Genomic DNA, 16,676 nt, shown 5'->3' with positions numbered 1-16,676 from the left:
TAATATATTTCTGGTATTAATTTAATCTGTAATATAATTAACACCAAATATAAAGTAATACAATCGTATGTTAAAAACAATTAGAATTATTTGTGGGTGGGTGTAAAAGCAAAGTGAACTTCTTCTATAAAGAGAGAATAAAGTGTATGCTTGGCAACGTAGTTAGAGAAGCAACCTAATTTGAGATTACCTTAGTCATGAGTTTGAATTAAACTGTTATAAAAGATCATAGTTGTCTTGTTGTACCTAATCCAGCCATGCATAAGAATCAGTGGGGAGGTTTTAGAAATTCTGAAATTCTCATCAACACAGTGATCTTGATGACTTTAAAGTTCTACTTTGATAAAAATTCAGACAAGTTTCATCCTGAATCTAGGCACCTTACCTTGCTTTATTTAGAGCATTTACTTTAGAAACTTAACAATTATAAATTCTCTCCTCCTTTGTGATGTAAATCTTCTATAACCAGGAATATACTACTCAAGGACCCAGGAACCATTCCTTTGAATGGAATCATCAAGAAAGATAGGGCCCCTGTCTCCCTGTTTCTGTGTGGGTAGGAGCCTAACTTAGGTAAGTGCAATTAGCAAATACAGGTGGCCTCATCACATTGACTTATGCTTCACTAATGTACTGTAGTACTTTTCCATTAGCTCATTCTGGTGTACATACGACCTTTTATTTCAGAAGACTAGAGTTCAAGCTCTCTCCCCTCTTGCAATAGTCTTGAATAAAGTCTTACCACTTAATACAATTTTTCTTTGACAGTAGTTACCTGCACTTACATATTTCCCTCCTTTTATCCCTTAATCTCATTACAATGACCATGACTATATACCATAAGGGATAGATACCAAATGAAACTGTGATTAGGTGGAGTAGTTATAAGTGGATCCCCCCCCAAAAAAAAAAAAAATTCTAGAAGACCATAATGGGATAGTTTGAGTAATACACCAAAGTCTAGGAAACCATAGGTGAACATTTTGGAGAAGGTGGAAATAGGTATCCTTTGCCAATTCTTTTTAATGAAGACTCTTTGGAGAGAGGTTTCAAGGTAGGAGTCTACCTATATTAGAAGCAAGATGGAGAAAAAGAACTAGAATCAGAGTAATTAGTTAACAGTCCACATAGGAACCATGTCAATTCTCATATTCACCACTTAGCACCCTTGCATATATACAATTTGTGATTGCAGTATGGCTTCTGTGTTAACTTTGGAGATCTCTTCCTCAAAACCACACAATAATCTGCCTGACAAGATGTTTTTGGATGTAAATTACAAAAATTTCAAATATATGTAGCTTATAGAATATGAATGCTTATCTTAAATAATAAGAAGTCTGGAAGTAGAAAGACTAATAGTTTGGCCCAGAATTCTGTTCCACTAACCTCAGCCTATTGTTTGGCCTTTAAAGCTGTACTGTCATTACTTCAAAATGGAATCACATGTAGACACATCAACACTGAAACATATATCTATGGGGGTTTTTTTTGGCATTTTTTTTTGTTTAGAGAGAGAGAGAGAGCATGAGCAGGGGAGGGGCAGAGAGAGAGGGAGAGAAAGAATCCCAAGCATATTCTGCACTAACAGCACAGAACCTGATGTGGAGCTCAAACTCACGAACTGTGAGATCATGATCTGAGTCTAAATCAAGAGTCAGACGCTTAACCGACTGAGTCACCCAGGCACCCAACATTAAAATTTTTAAAAGTTATCTATTAAATGTCACTGTAAGGTAGTGGAGGAAAGCTATGGAGTCAGAGAAAATATCTAAGACACAAAGTTCACACTGGAATTATATAAAGAACTATAATTCAATGAGAAATTAAAGACAAGGAAAAGTAAAATAAGCACAAGATTTGAACAAGTACTACCCGAGGAGGTTATCCAAATGGCCAAAATACATATTACAAGCAAATTAACCATAAGGTGATACCCTGCTGGATGTTTAAAATTTAAGAATGACAGTTCCAAGTGGTGAGGATGAGAGTGGAAATTAGAAAGAAATCAAATGTCCTTGCAAAGGGGTTTAAGCATAAAACCCAAATAATGGTGTATGAATGCAGCAATAATGAAAGCACCAGAGAGTAAGGTGCAATGTTATAAAGAGATCGTTATGACCTATTTGTGTGCTTGTGTGTTGTGAGGGAGAGTTTCAGAAAAAAGAGAGAGAGAGAAGACAATATGAATAATAGTCCACACATAATGATTTGACATTTAAAAATAAACAAGAGAAAAGGCTAAGTTTATATACAAAATTATTTTTTTCAGTTAAAATAAAATAAGAGATATAGAAATAAAACATCACAGAAATAGTTATTTTCTTTTTTTGTGTATGTGTTTTAATATTTTAAGATGAGAGTATTTTGTATATTTTCTAGCATAGAAAAAATAATGACACAGGGAAATATAATTTCTTAATTCTCTTCATTTCATGTCATTTCATGTGAGAGTACCACTACTAGCCTTTTCTTCTATCCTACTGGAACCCTCTGCCAAATTACACACACACACACACACACACACACACACACACACACACACACACTCCATATTCTCCCAAGGAAATAGCAAATGATATGATTGAGCTTTTCAAAAAGAGACAGTAAAGTTATTGCTCAGCCGTTTACCTTTCTCCCCCTCTTTTGGTATCTCCTGTCTTCCAAGTCTGGGCCTAGATGACCACGGCCAAGTCATGAGCTCAATGGAGTAAGCCCTGCTCTATACTGGGTACAAGGCCAGTAGGTTTTAACTTTGCCAGTGTCTGTGTTAGTAAAAGACCCTTATTCTTGAGCGAAGTAAGAATAAGCCATTGTAACCATCACAAATATAAGCAAATTGTTTCATTACCACTCAGTAATAAAATTCATACATCCATCACTGTCTCTCTGTCTCCCCTATGTTTCCATTGGATCTCAACTTGAACAGCAAATATAGTGATACTTATTGGACTGCCTCTAAATGCCAGGAAAAAAAAAACATGTGGCATCATGTCCATTCTCCAAGCCTAATTTTTCCTTTAAGATATTAATCTCTTTGGGCAACTTATTTTTTATTTGTATTGAAAATTGCATCACATAATATAAACATTTTTACTCCATTGCCTCAGTTATCCAGTTAACCTAAACATGGTAGAATAAAATATTTCTGTGTCTAGGATTGGTTTGAGAAGTAGCAGAATAACCATCGTTTAGGAAAAAAAAAATAAGGTTGCAGAAGACAAGAGGAAAGAGATGAATTAGAACCCAGGGAAAGGAAAATCACAAAGGACATTTCTAAAATGCAATCCTTCCTCATGATAATGTCCAATATATTATCTCTGCATCAATCTCTGGTGCATTTAATTTAAATTAAGGAGATTTGGAGATTAGTATTTCAAAGAATAGAATTAAATTCTCTGGGTTGAAATCCTAGATCTAGTGCTTACTGGATCTGTTCTTTAAGGTACTTAACCTTTTTATGGCTGAGTTTTACAATCTGTGGAGGAAGATAATGACTAAATCTACATCATAGTGTTGTATGAAAGACATGAGAAAATGTATATAAGGCATTTTGTACAATATCTGTATGACGACCCCATAAATGTGATATCTATTAAAGTTGCTATTTATATTATTAGCTTTACCATGGAACATTTGTCATTAGTATTTTAAAGACAAAATTACTTAATATTCAATTTTAGCTGACCATAAAACTCACTTTTTTATTAACAACCTTACTTGGTGTGCAGCTTCTTAGGAATTCTCTGTGCAAAAAACCTCCCAAGAGCCACTGAAAAGTAGAAAAGAATCGCTTGGATTTATTATTTTGATCTAACGTGAATCCACACCATCTTCTTCTTGTTTAGTAGACTGAAAATTTGTGGTAGAGATGAGTTAACGCACTAGTAGTCCAACACTATTAAACTTTCCGGTAGCTTAAGATAAAGTGACTTTGCTTTTTTTCCACAGCTTTGCCACTAACAGGTCCCAAAGCCCTGCTTGATAGTCAAGTTATCAGACCACTGTGGAGAGCCACAATAAATGTATTCAAATCTCTTTCTTTCTGTCATTATTTCCATGGTCTGTAAGTCAATAAGAATATGCTAAATGGCTTTAGAGCATTGTAACTTGATGCTTTGAGGGGTGGACTTAGACAATCATTCATACTCTGTGCTATAAACTCAAAAAGGAGTCACTAATGCCTTCAGTAGCTTGAGAACAGTGTCTAATTCCAAATGCTCCATATTAAATCAGTTATGCTATAGAAGACACCTTTTCTAAATAGTGTTGTCAATTCCTGGGTGCTTTAAAAATATATTTCCTTCCTTCCTTCCTTCCTTCCTTCCTTCCTTCCTTCCTTCCTTCCTCCCTCCCTCCCTCCCTCCCTTCCCCCTCCCTCCCTCCCTTCCTTCCTTTTTTCCTTCCCTCTCTCTCCCTCCCTTCCTTTCTCTCTCTCTTCTTCCCTCTCTCCTCTCCTCTCCCGCCCCCTCCCTTCCTTCCTCTCCTCTAGTCCTCTCTTTCTCACTGTCTCTCCCTCTCTCTTCCTCTTACCTTCACTCCTGCCTCACTTTCTTTCTTTTTTGCTTTACAGATGGTTGAAAGATCTCAATCTGCAATTAGTTATTACATTTTGTTTATAAATATTTCTTAATGTAATGAAATATTTTCAAGTAAGAAGTATATTTTTAAGACATTCAATTTGGAATAATTAGGAAAATGTCTTAAAAATACACAAATGTGACTGCATCAATGGTTATCATTTCCCATTATGACCACTGACACAGTCACTATGGCATTATTAGGGTTTTCTGTATTTTTTTTTTCATTTTTTTTCAAAGAACAACCACTGAATAACAAAAAATAAAGCTATAAAAATATATATATATAAGCACTTGGAAAATTTAAATATTTGTATTAATGTAAGGTAGTATTATAGATCCTCTTATATATCCTGTCAGAGAATATTCAAATTACATCTTACAAACCACATTTCATTTCAGAAATAAGAATATTTTCTGTTTACACCAAACACCTTAAAATGTCTTTGAAACACTATTCTATCAATATTCACTACATTTCTTTGAGGTTATTAGTATTTTTTTAGCTTCATGACAGAAAATAAAAGTAGATAGGTTAATTATTTAAGGTTATACAATAGCTCTCCAAATGAGGTCAAGGGCTCACACTCAATATCTGACTTAAATTTTATTGCCTCCAAAATACTGGTTGGAGAGGAAATCCACCAAAGTTTTTAAAATACTGAGAAAATTCTCATATAATCATTCACACACCAAAGAAATCCGGTACAACCTTGGGTTGGGAGTAACTTGTTCTGTGAGTATTCTGCAAGATGAGCAAACATTTCTAATAAATTTTAACTTGATAAACTAGTGGTGGCTTGGCAATACGAATAGTACATGATGCCAGATGTCACATGGTCACAACTAAGCCAATGGTTCTCTCTTTCTCTTGCTGCAGGATTATGGGTGATCGTCTCCCATATTCAGATGTTCGGTCTTAGGTCAAAGTGTTGGGCAGAAATCAATGATTTTTGAGAATGTTGGAAGGTGCCCACAACTGACACCAGTGTATTTTTTGTCACTTTAAAGCACCTATGGACGGTTCTTTGCTTTTCCATACAAGGGTAAGCTGAGGAATGCTTTGCTTCATTTTAGATCACACTGCCTGCAGATATAGACCATTTCCTCTGCTGCCTTATTGCCAGTTACGTTAAATGTGGGATATGACAACAGTTTATTAATACTGTAGTCAACATCTGTTAGTGATAGTGGAAGTCATCCTACACAATAACCCTCCTCTCTCCTGTCTCCTCACATCAGCCCTAAAGGTTTTCAAAGGTAAGTGCAGGTTAATTTGTTTATTTTTCTTCATATTTTGTATTTTCTTTATTATTTTGTATTACATTACAGTATTGTAGCCATTTTGATATGAATATTTTTGGGTCATGGAATGAATCGTCTGAGTTTCCATTATTTCTTATGGGGAAATCCGCTTTGATATACAAGTGCTTTGGATTACAAGCATATTTCTGGGACAAATTATCCTTGCAAACCAAGGTTATACACATGCCAAGGTCTTTAAAAAAATAAAAAAGAACATTTTTAAACAAGTTAATCATAATTGATTTCATTTTCTTAAATGCATAGAGAGATTACACTTTTAAAAAGTACACTAAAGAACAAGTAGAAAAAAATACAATATGCATAAAATGAGACTACAAATTAGAACATAGAAAGCCATGTATCAATGTACAGAGGTAATAAACAAATTCTGTAAGTGCTTGCATATATGCTCTTCACAAAACCAGTCTTTTAGAATATCTAAAATTAACAGGAAAAAGATTCCTTACCCTTAGGATAAAACCTGAGACATTATTATTACACTTAGGGAAAAACAAAACATGAAAATATGTGAATAGACATATAACTTTTTGTGCAAAATGAACAAAATAAATAGGCAAAGTTTTATAGCATAATATTTGAGAATCCCACTTTATGAAGTTGTGGAAATCAATATTTATCCCATTAACGTGGAGAAACACCAGCCACAAAGTGCTATAATTTCCCTTCCTTTTCCAAAGTGTAGAGAAAGGTAGATTTTAAATTCTGGAAAATGCAACTGCCCTAAAAAGACATTCACTTATTTTTTTTAAAGGTTCACAGGCAAAGCACATTTATTGTTTTTCACACAGATAATATCTGCTTAAATTTTCACACAGATAATATCTACTTAAATTGCTTTTCCTCAGTGGAGTGAAACAGGTAAGTTGCAGTGATATTGTAGAAGAAATGCATTAAAAGGATAAATAAGCATTATTAAATTAAATAACATGTCTCTCAATTGCACACCTTCAATAGATAATATTTGCATACATCTTTCCTTGGTTAGATCTATATAAAGATGGAGGTGTCCCTCTTCATGACAAAGGAAAATTAATACTTCATCTTATAATTCATGTTTTTTTATGGTACTGATTTCTACCATTTGGTCATACAAAATGCTAGCCATTCTTTATATAACTATATAGGCATATATATGACTGCTTTTCTAATATAGATGCTCACAGTAGAATTCTTAGAATTAGTAGCATTCCTAAGTAGGCCTTAGAGTATGTGCCTTACAAATTGTATCAGATCCTGTCAAAGTGTACACAAACTGGTTATAATAATTTGTACTCCCATAGCAATAAATAAATATGCATTTTCCATAGCTTTCCAATGACTCATTTGTTTTATGTTTCCAAGTGGGATTTGTAAGCATATCTAAACTTAAAATTTTTCTGTAGCTGCATATACCATTATATTCCTTTACTAATTTGTTTTTTTACATTATGTATTTTAAGAAAATATAATCTGCCAAAGTCATAAAATTATTTGCTTTTAATTATTTTAACATTTTGGCTTATTTATATTTAAATATTTACCTAGTTGTAATTGATTTTGTACATATGAATATGAATATAAAGCATGTGAATATGCTTTATGAATATAAATATTAAAAATTCAATGAATTTTCATAATACCATTTTATTGATTGGATTAATGTGTTACTGATTACTGCTCTCTATTTAATAATAAAATAGGTTTCAGAGTATAATTCCACTTTTACAAAAAGTGGCAAATTAGATAAACATATGTGTATACATTTTCATTAATGTCTCCAATGATGTTTACATCTATGTCTAGTTAAAATTAGATATATAAATTACATATGAACTTATAAATGCAGTTAGTATTACTTTTCTCAACCACTTTTTCTGACTTTTTGCATGTAACTATAAAATATTTTAAAAAATGATTGCACATAGGCATTTTAAAATAATAGTTATAAAAATAATGATAATCTCTGAAAGAAAAATATACATTTATATATAGCATAAAAATGGTATCAGAATCTATATCAAAATGGACATATTATATTTAAAACTGTTGAAGACTAAATTTTCTTTCTGTTAAGCAAGAGACCATATTAATCAAGATTATTTTTAAACTTTATACTCTTTTATCATTAATTTCAATTCTAGAGGATACCTACTTTTATCACTTTGCATCATATTGGTTATTATCACTGTGTTTATAAAATAAAAATTATAAATGCTCTTAATTTCAAATAAAAGTTTAATAATCAAAGAAAGATCATCAATGAAGATAAAACTTTATATTCCATTAAAATTAAGTCTCCAAATGTATTACTCATATGGGGAGATATTTATTAACATCATATATGAGAAAATAACTTGAACAAAATGATACATGTGGTAAATGAAAATAATGTATGTAATATGGTATTTATAAGTAAAAATACTGAATAGCATTTACACATTCTTGTATTGGTTTAAAAAAACAGAAATACTGTGGAAAGGTAGCAGTAAATATTAATTTTTTTCCATGAAGTATCTTATTAAAGAGAAGGGGAAATGGTTAGTTTTTATTATTTATATTATCTATTTGTTACCATCATATATTAAGAAAAACAAATATGTATAGAGTTATCTCAATTTTTAAAACTATGATAAATATACATAAAACATACATAAATAGAAAAACATGGACCTATTTATCACAAAAATATTAATAATTATTTATTGGTTTTGTTTTTTTATTTTCAGTGTTATTGCTAATTTCTCAACTATTATATATTTCTCATAAAAAATATATCAATTTGCCAAAATGGTAACATTCCAAATTTGCGTTTGAAGTAAGAGATAGCCACCAAATTCATACACAATCCATTTGTAACTTCCAGAATAAAAGACTAGAAATAACACTTAATATTTAAAGTAGTTATTTTATGTAAGGGATATAGATAATTCTCTCCTTTATACATTTTACATAACAAATGTTTTTATACACTTAGCCATTATTTACTTATAAGCAGGATTCAATTCCTTTTCAATTTAAAATTAAGTGTTTATGGATAAACTAGAAATGCAGTTATGAATAACACTTAATTGTGCTTTTCAAGAGGAAAAGGACCTACAGAGATCTATCATAAAGCACATTGCTCACTTTGCCTGAAAAACCAGTAGCCAAATTTACAACAATAAGCAAGTGTCACTCATGCCGCAACCAGATCAAAGTTGACAGACAAGCCCTAGAGCAGGTGGATTGCTTCAATTATTCGCCAGCTATGATGAATACAAAATAAGTTCCAAAAGCTTTCTGGAGATCTGTAGGAGGCTGGCGATAGCTCAGAGCAACATGACATTGATGATGAAGCATGGACAAGATAAAAGTTCCCCCCAAAAGACAAGGCATTGTTTTTTGTGGCCTTTAGTTTGGCAACAATTTAACTATAAATGCAACAGCTGGACACTGAAAAGATGGTATCAGGACTGGTTGAAGTGTGCTGAGATATGATGCTGTTGGCAGGCCTCCTATGTATTTGAGATGAAATAAGCTCAGCAACTGGACATTTTAGCAGCTGGCCAGACAAAGGATATTGTTCAGATATTTAACAGCTGATAATTGAGCACTCTAGCAATATTTGTGGAAAAGAAGGTGGTTACCAAATGGGTTGGCAAATGTTTGGAGACAATCAATATTCTAAGTTCGACAGAAGGGTTTATGGGAAGATAAGCCAAGAAGCATGAGACTGCCATTATCTCAACTTGTTCAGGGGGACTCTGAGAAAGATTAGACTAGACTCTCTGGTATAAAATGAAATGGATCTTGCTTAAATTCCAACACTGAATAGCCATTTTAATATGCTTTGACTTTGTCTTCACTGCAAACCAATCCTTTTGCCATACCATAATCCATTTTTTATTTATTTACACCTCACTGTTTTCTTACACTGATGATAGTGTATAATATACCTCTTTGAACATTCCTTCGGTAATCTTACAGTGCAAAAGTGTATCTGCTTCTTATAATATATTTAAGTATTTAATAAGTCCATTTAGTGAAATATACATGAAACACTTGAAAGGCCATTCATTCAGAATAAAATAAAATAGAGTAAGAAAAATAATATACATTTAATTGGCAGTAAAGATGAAGTTATCTTCCTTTATTGTAGATAAAATTAAACATAGTAGAAAGATGTGTCAGTTTGAAATACTTCTGCAATTTTAGTTCTTATACTGTACCTTACAGTTATAATTTTTACATAATTTAGAAAGTTTTGGTGTGATACATGCATATTTATTTTCCAAATTAAGAATCATCATTATCTATAGTTGCAAAAGTTTACAAGCTCAAGGTTTGTAAAAAGATAACATTAAATTTAGATTCTCGTGCATCTGTTTTCATATGCCAAGTTTTCAAACATTCCCTAATTGAAAATCATTTTGACTTAAACTTAGTACTTTAAAGTTGTTCTCAAACATCCATCAGTGTACAGTTCTTTGCAGAAATGTTTTATAAAACCATAATTGTTTAAAGAACAGGGTAAAATTTGATTACAGCAATTCTCACTGATTTAACTTGAAGAGATTTCTGGCTTCTTTTCTGAATTGAAACTTAATCGATTTTCCCAGACATGATGCCAAGTGAAATACATACACCATATACAGTTAAGAGGCAAATAAAGCAAGATCTCACCTTATCTCACTTTACCTGGTACACACATCACACTGAAGACAAGAGTCAGAATGTGAGAGAAAAATTACCTACTATTCTAAAATGACATATGGGAAAAACAATAATTGTAAAGACATTAACCAGAAAAGGAGTTCAAACCCACAAAATGGTGATTAGAGCTCTTTAGGGTTTAATGAGCATTGGAAAGAGTTTATAAGCTTTGTTCAAGTGGGGTCATGTTTCAGCATAAAATTCATGCTTGTTAACAAAAGAAGAACAAAAAATTGCTTGCCTTAAAAAATCTATAAACCTTAAAATACCTTAATGTTTGTGAGAAATAGAATGTCCTGAATGATAATGCTTCTGTTTTCAATACTCTTTTTGAAATCATAGAACTTAGAATAAACTTCCAAACACCTGAGAGATAAAACTGCTAATAATCTTCTCCATTTTACAGAAATCATACAGACCACATTAAAAAAACAACATCAACACAATAAGAACATATGTTTTTGTGTTTGAAAACTTAGCCACATGTAAATATATCCATATATGCATATGTTTGTATTCATCTACATACCTTTCTGCTTTCAGAATGATAATTCGTTAGGTATCAAGTATTCTTAAAATGTCCAACCATTACTTCTTGTATAAAAATTGTCAAAAATGTATTGTGTTCTTTAATCCTTTTAATATTTTCTGGGTATTAATATAAACAATAATTAGGAAAAGCAAAATTGTTTATGAAGAGTTGTTTTTTGATCATCTGTTTCCATTGCTGTATTTTGATATCCTCAAAACACAACTTAGAGTAAACATTTCAGGGTAATAATTATTTTAATACTTTTCTTGGTTTTTAAAACAGCTATTCTAGTTTGAGCCCCACATTATGCATAGAGATTATTTAAAACAGCTATCCTATGACCTTATAAATGGCAACTCATTCTCCAAGTGTGGTTCCTGTATTTAAAATATGATTCCATTTATGCTTAACTTGGAAAAAATAAACATTGAACAGCCACTCTACTTCTTCTAATATATTTTAAGAAGAGATACATCATTTTTGCCTTATGGTTTTTGAGTGCATATTTTATTATTTTGTCTGCATGGTTATATGCATAATACTATTATCCCTATTTACTGATAGGAAAATTTGGGTAAACAACACTTAGAGATGTTGATTGACTCACCCAGGGAAATGTGTGCTTGAATATTCCCTCTACTAACTGGGAAATATTTCCTCTACTAACTGGGAAAAGATTATAATAATGAGCTCATACTTCCTAGAATTCAATAATTATAAAACATAAAATAATTTTTTATCTGTAACTAATCACATACAAATTTTACAATATAGTTTTAGAGTAGAACAGAAATTAATAAAATCAGAAGTTTCTTTATATTAAGACATGAAAATTAGTATGTAGAAAAGTACGTAACTTCTTAGAATTCTAGCTATAGTTATTGTCAGAAGCAGGAAAGTTACCATGATCTTTTAACTCTTAGTACTGTGATCTTTCAACTAAGTGTATATGCAGTAAAATATACAACATATTAAGAACAGTCCATAAAATACTGATCCAAATTTTAGTTTCCATTATTCTTTTGCTTTATATGTCCAAAGGTAAATATGGTAAAGGTAAAAATTCAAAGTTCAGAAACAGATATGTAATATATATTCCTCAATCTGACCTATGACCCCTATACATTTTTAATCCAAGCATGAGAAACTTGAAACAAATAATCACTTTTAGCTGTTCCCTCCTCTCTCATTCCGGACCATCTATCTGCATTTCAGTTTTGAAGAAAAGTAGAAAAAATTAATGTGACTATGAATCAAAATAATAGGTATGAAAGGAACAGAGTACCAGTACCATCTTTGTAGCTTTTGTACTGACTTTTTTGTGTGGAGACAGAAAAATATAATAATTGAGTTTTATTTCTTGCCTTATTCCCATTTAAACTTCAAAACTATCTTTGTCATAAAAGACACTGGAATCTCTAGACACCTTGTAATGAAGGGAAAATGATTTCTAAAATCTACATGTTAAATTGTATACCCATCTAATCATATTATAATGAAACAAAATAAACCACCTTTGTATTAGAATTATGCCAGTGTTATTATAGCTATAAATTATGATAATTTAAGTTGAAAAAAGAACAACTGTGGTTTATATGTAAAACTCATGAACCTATGGTCTAGTATTCAATATTTTATATCTATGACAAAGTTTGACTATCAACTCTTTAATATAAAAGAAAATGCATTCTTTACTTCTATCACTCAAAACACATTAACTGTGAAGAATACCTAACCTCTTAGCACTTTTTCTTATATTCTTCATAGGTTTGGACTAAATTTTATCCCAGTCTATTATGTATAGCCTGTTTTTCCCATTCAAATTTTCCTTCCTCTGTTCCCAGCCTATGGGACTTTTACTTTCTTCCCCAATAAGCCTCTCCTTAGCTCTTTTAGATGTAAATTAAATATAAGTGTCTTTTATCCTCTTTTTGGCATTCATTATGGTAGAAGAATATTTCTCAAAAAAAAAAAAAAAAAGAACTGTATGCATTGGCTTAGAAGCCAAAGAATGGACAGCAGAGACACTAGTATGCTTGAAAGATGGCAATCAACATTATGCAATGGTAAAAAAAATAGTAAAGTGTCATCTGAAGTACTTGGAAACAGATAATGTACAAAATAAAATTGTAGGATGAGGAAAAGAAGGCACAAAACATTATAACTGGGTATATGTTTGCACTGATCTCTCTTGGGTGAGAAAGAGAAGAGCTCAGAAAGAATCTGCCGGTCTGCAAGCAAGATTATAAGGTTTCAGAGAGATTCAAGAAATTCATGGTTTTGCAATGTTGGAAAGTCAACCAATTTTAGACTGTAAACAGTAAGAGAATAAAAAGAGAAAATTTTTGAAGCAGGGAAAAAAAAGACTGATGTACCAGCATGACATCATGCCCAAAAATGGATAGAAGTGGTTCAGAGACCAATTAAAGATATAGGAACAACCAAATACTTTCATTTAGACAAAGTGACTCGGGAAAGAAACACAACACAACACAACACAACACAACACAACAAAACCAAAAAGAATACTAGCCAATATCTTACCACGGTTGGATAAGCCCAAGGTGTATGCAAACACAACCAAGTGGGAACCAAGATGTGGATACAAAACCAAAGGACTGTACTATCTCTGAAAATTAAGTCTCAAAAAGAACATTGGACTTGTTATTTCACAGATGGATTTCACTAAGTTTTCATGAGAGATGTAATACTAAATGCTTCATTGACATAGCCAGAAAAAAAAAGTCACTATTTAAAACTTAAAATTATCTTTAAACCCCTAATAAACTAGGGGCAGGAGACAAACTGGAAATGCTGCTCCTCCACCCATTTTCTGATGGCCTCTTCAGGTACAAGCAAGGTCAATGTAGGAAAATTAGCAATTCCAAGAAGCCAGTGCCATGTGAAAGTTGACTTGAAGCAATGAATTACAAACTCTGGGAGAAAAACAGCTTAAATTTTTATTTCAAATCTGTAATGTGAGATTTTTTGATACTTGTTTTAACACGTTTAATAATGTATGTCAACTCAGTGAAGTTGAAATAGGAATTGGTTTTATTTTTCTTCTGTCTTAAAGAGGCTCTCAATAGAATTTACATTTATGTTCCATGGGGGCAGGTGTTTTATCTGTGCTGTTGTTCACAGATGTATCCTCAACAACTATAGCGATATCTGCTACGTGGTAGGTGCTGAATAAATATGCACTGATTAAATAGATCAATAAATGCTCTTTTAAATTTTCTGTTGCCTCCCCAATTGTATTCTGCAAAAATCCAATAAATTTCCAGTCACTTTCTATTATTAAATTCAGTGCACAGCTTCCACTTAGAAGTGTATTTTAAACTTCATTGCCTCTCATACCCTCACAGCAGACTTGAGCTGGAATTCTGGACTACAGGGTATAAAGGAGAGGCATGGTCTGGCTCTGAGATAATTGTCCTCTTTTCTATCGTCAAGGTCCACTCCCTCTTGTGTATTATGCTGAAGGGGGGGGGGGGGGATGTTGGATAAGCCCTGCAAAAGTACCAGAGTGTAGTTGTAACTTTCTTGAGGTTTTTCCGGACAACACTGAAGAGCAAAGATGCTCTTTGTAGGCTAAGAGTTCAAATGCTGATTCTTTCATGGGTAACTGTCTGAGTTTTTCAAGGTCCCCTTTATGCACTACCTGCCTCACAGTTTTCTGTGATACCCCCTGTTGAGACATCCTCTAAAACCCAATGTTCTCTTCCCTTCAGCTGGATGCAGGCACCTCTCACTGTGCATGTGCTGGGCAACATGATCAGAGTTGGGTATACGTTTGTAACTGTGTGAAAAATACTCGATAATAATATATTTTAAAAATATTTCGGGGCACATGGGTGACTCAGTTGGTTAAGCGTCCAACTCTTGATTTTGGCTCAGGTCATGATCTCATAGTTTGTGAGTTTGAGCCCTGAGTCAGGCTTTGCACTGATAACGTGAGCCTGCTTGGGATTCTCTGTCTCCCTCTCTCTGCCCCTCTAACCCCCGTCTCTCAGAAATAAACATTAAAAACTATTTCATATATTTTTATGTTCAATGGTTAAAATTAGGCTTCTTTGAGAACCAAGTAAAGAGCCTTAGACATTTTCAAAACCTCAGAATCTGAGAGGTTTTATTGCATATTAAATAAGCCATTGAACAAGCTCTCTTTTTAAAGTTTATTTGTTTATTTTGAGACGGAGAGAGAGCATGAGCAAGGGAGGGTCAGAGAGAGAGAAAGAAAGAATTCCAAGCAGGCTGCACGCTGTCAGCACATAGCCTGATGTGGGGCTCGAACTCAGGAACTGTGAGATCAGACCTGAGCTGAAATCAAGAGTTGGACACTTAACCGACTGAGCCACCCAGATGCCCTGAACAAGCTTTCTTTATGTCATTGGCAACAAATTATAAAAATCTTTTAATTGATTTCTGACTCTCAATTTTGGCAGAGTGTGTATGTAGAAAGAACTCTGTCTTTGACGGTCAACTCCAACTTTACTCCACTTGAGCACTATTTCTGTGAATTACTGAGCTCCATGGGAAATGACACACACACACACACACACACACACACACACACACACACAAGTTGCACTGCTCTAATATACGTGATTGATGTGAAAAAAATCACTACTTCTTGCCCAGCTAAATAAAGTATCTTGGAATTTTGGAAGGGTAACTTTCCTTAAAAAAAATCAAGATGCTTTTGTACCCATAGGATTGTTTTTGAGCTAATGCATAATTTTCACATTAAAAATAATATGCTAATAAATAAGCATGACTTACATGTGAGTTGTCACCCACATATAGTTTCATAGAAGGGTTTGCCTAAAGAAAAGGTCTCTGAAACACTAGGAATTAATAGCGAGGAACAATGAAAGGAAAGGGAACCCTACAACAGTGGCAAGAGAAAATGACTATGATTTTTCTCTGGGAGGGCTCTCCTTACAGGTGATTAAAGTATGCTGATAAAAAAAAAATTACATAATGGAGGCATATCAAAATCATAAAATATTTGCTAATACCTAAAGTTAAGGTTCTTTGATTTGCAGCAGTTCTCGGATTATGAAACTGAAATGGCATTCCGGTTCAATCATAATTGAGACAAAGGACAGCAAAACAATGGAAATCAGTTGTCACTGAAAATGGAGCACTAGTCAACTTCAAAACCTAGACTCCCCGAGTCTCTCTTATAATTTGTAAGGCACAAAGTAAAGGAGTACTGTACTTATAAAAGACTGCTCAACCAGGAGATATGCCTGTGCTCAGTCATAAATTCATTCTAACATCCTTTTGGCATCAAATGAGACAAAAAGAATAGAAAAAATGTTTCTTTAAATAGTCAAAAACATGGTTTATGGTGGCATTTCCTATCTTCTAAATAGAGTAGTATAATTTTTCTCAGGAACAGGTATATTTTTAATAATTTCTTTCATATCCAAAGTCCAGAAGAGAGAAAGGGAAGAATTACATAGTAGGACACAGAGATTTTGTTTCTGTGGTCTTAGGTTGATAACCTAATGGATACAATGGTTTTTTTTACCCAGAGTAACTTAAAGTGCTTTTGT

General features: G+C 32.8%; 1 long non-coding RNA gene across 1 annotated transcript; it reads left to right on the top strand.

Moving 5' to 3' along the window:
* The first annotated feature begins 5,951 nt into the window (after positions 1-5,951).
* LOC121029167 (uncharacterized) lies at positions 5,952-16,342 on the top strand. The gene is made up of 3 exons (XR_005789625.1): positions 5,952-6,059; positions 10,207-10,210; positions 16,329-16,342. It is a non-coding gene; the product is annotated as an uncharacterized LOC121029167 (long non-coding RNA).
* Positions 16,343-16,676: the final 334 nt, after the last annotated feature.

Source organism: Herpailurus yagouaroundi, unplaced genomic scaffold (assembly GCF_014898765.1).
Source record: "Herpailurus yagouaroundi ecotype Mexico unplaced genomic scaffold, PumYag 139, whole genome shotgun sequence".
In the NCBI taxonomy this organism is placed as follows: Eukaryota; Metazoa; Chordata; class Mammalia; order Carnivora; family Felidae; genus Herpailurus; species Herpailurus yagouaroundi.
This window is presented reverse-complemented; position numbering and strand designations above follow the sequence as displayed.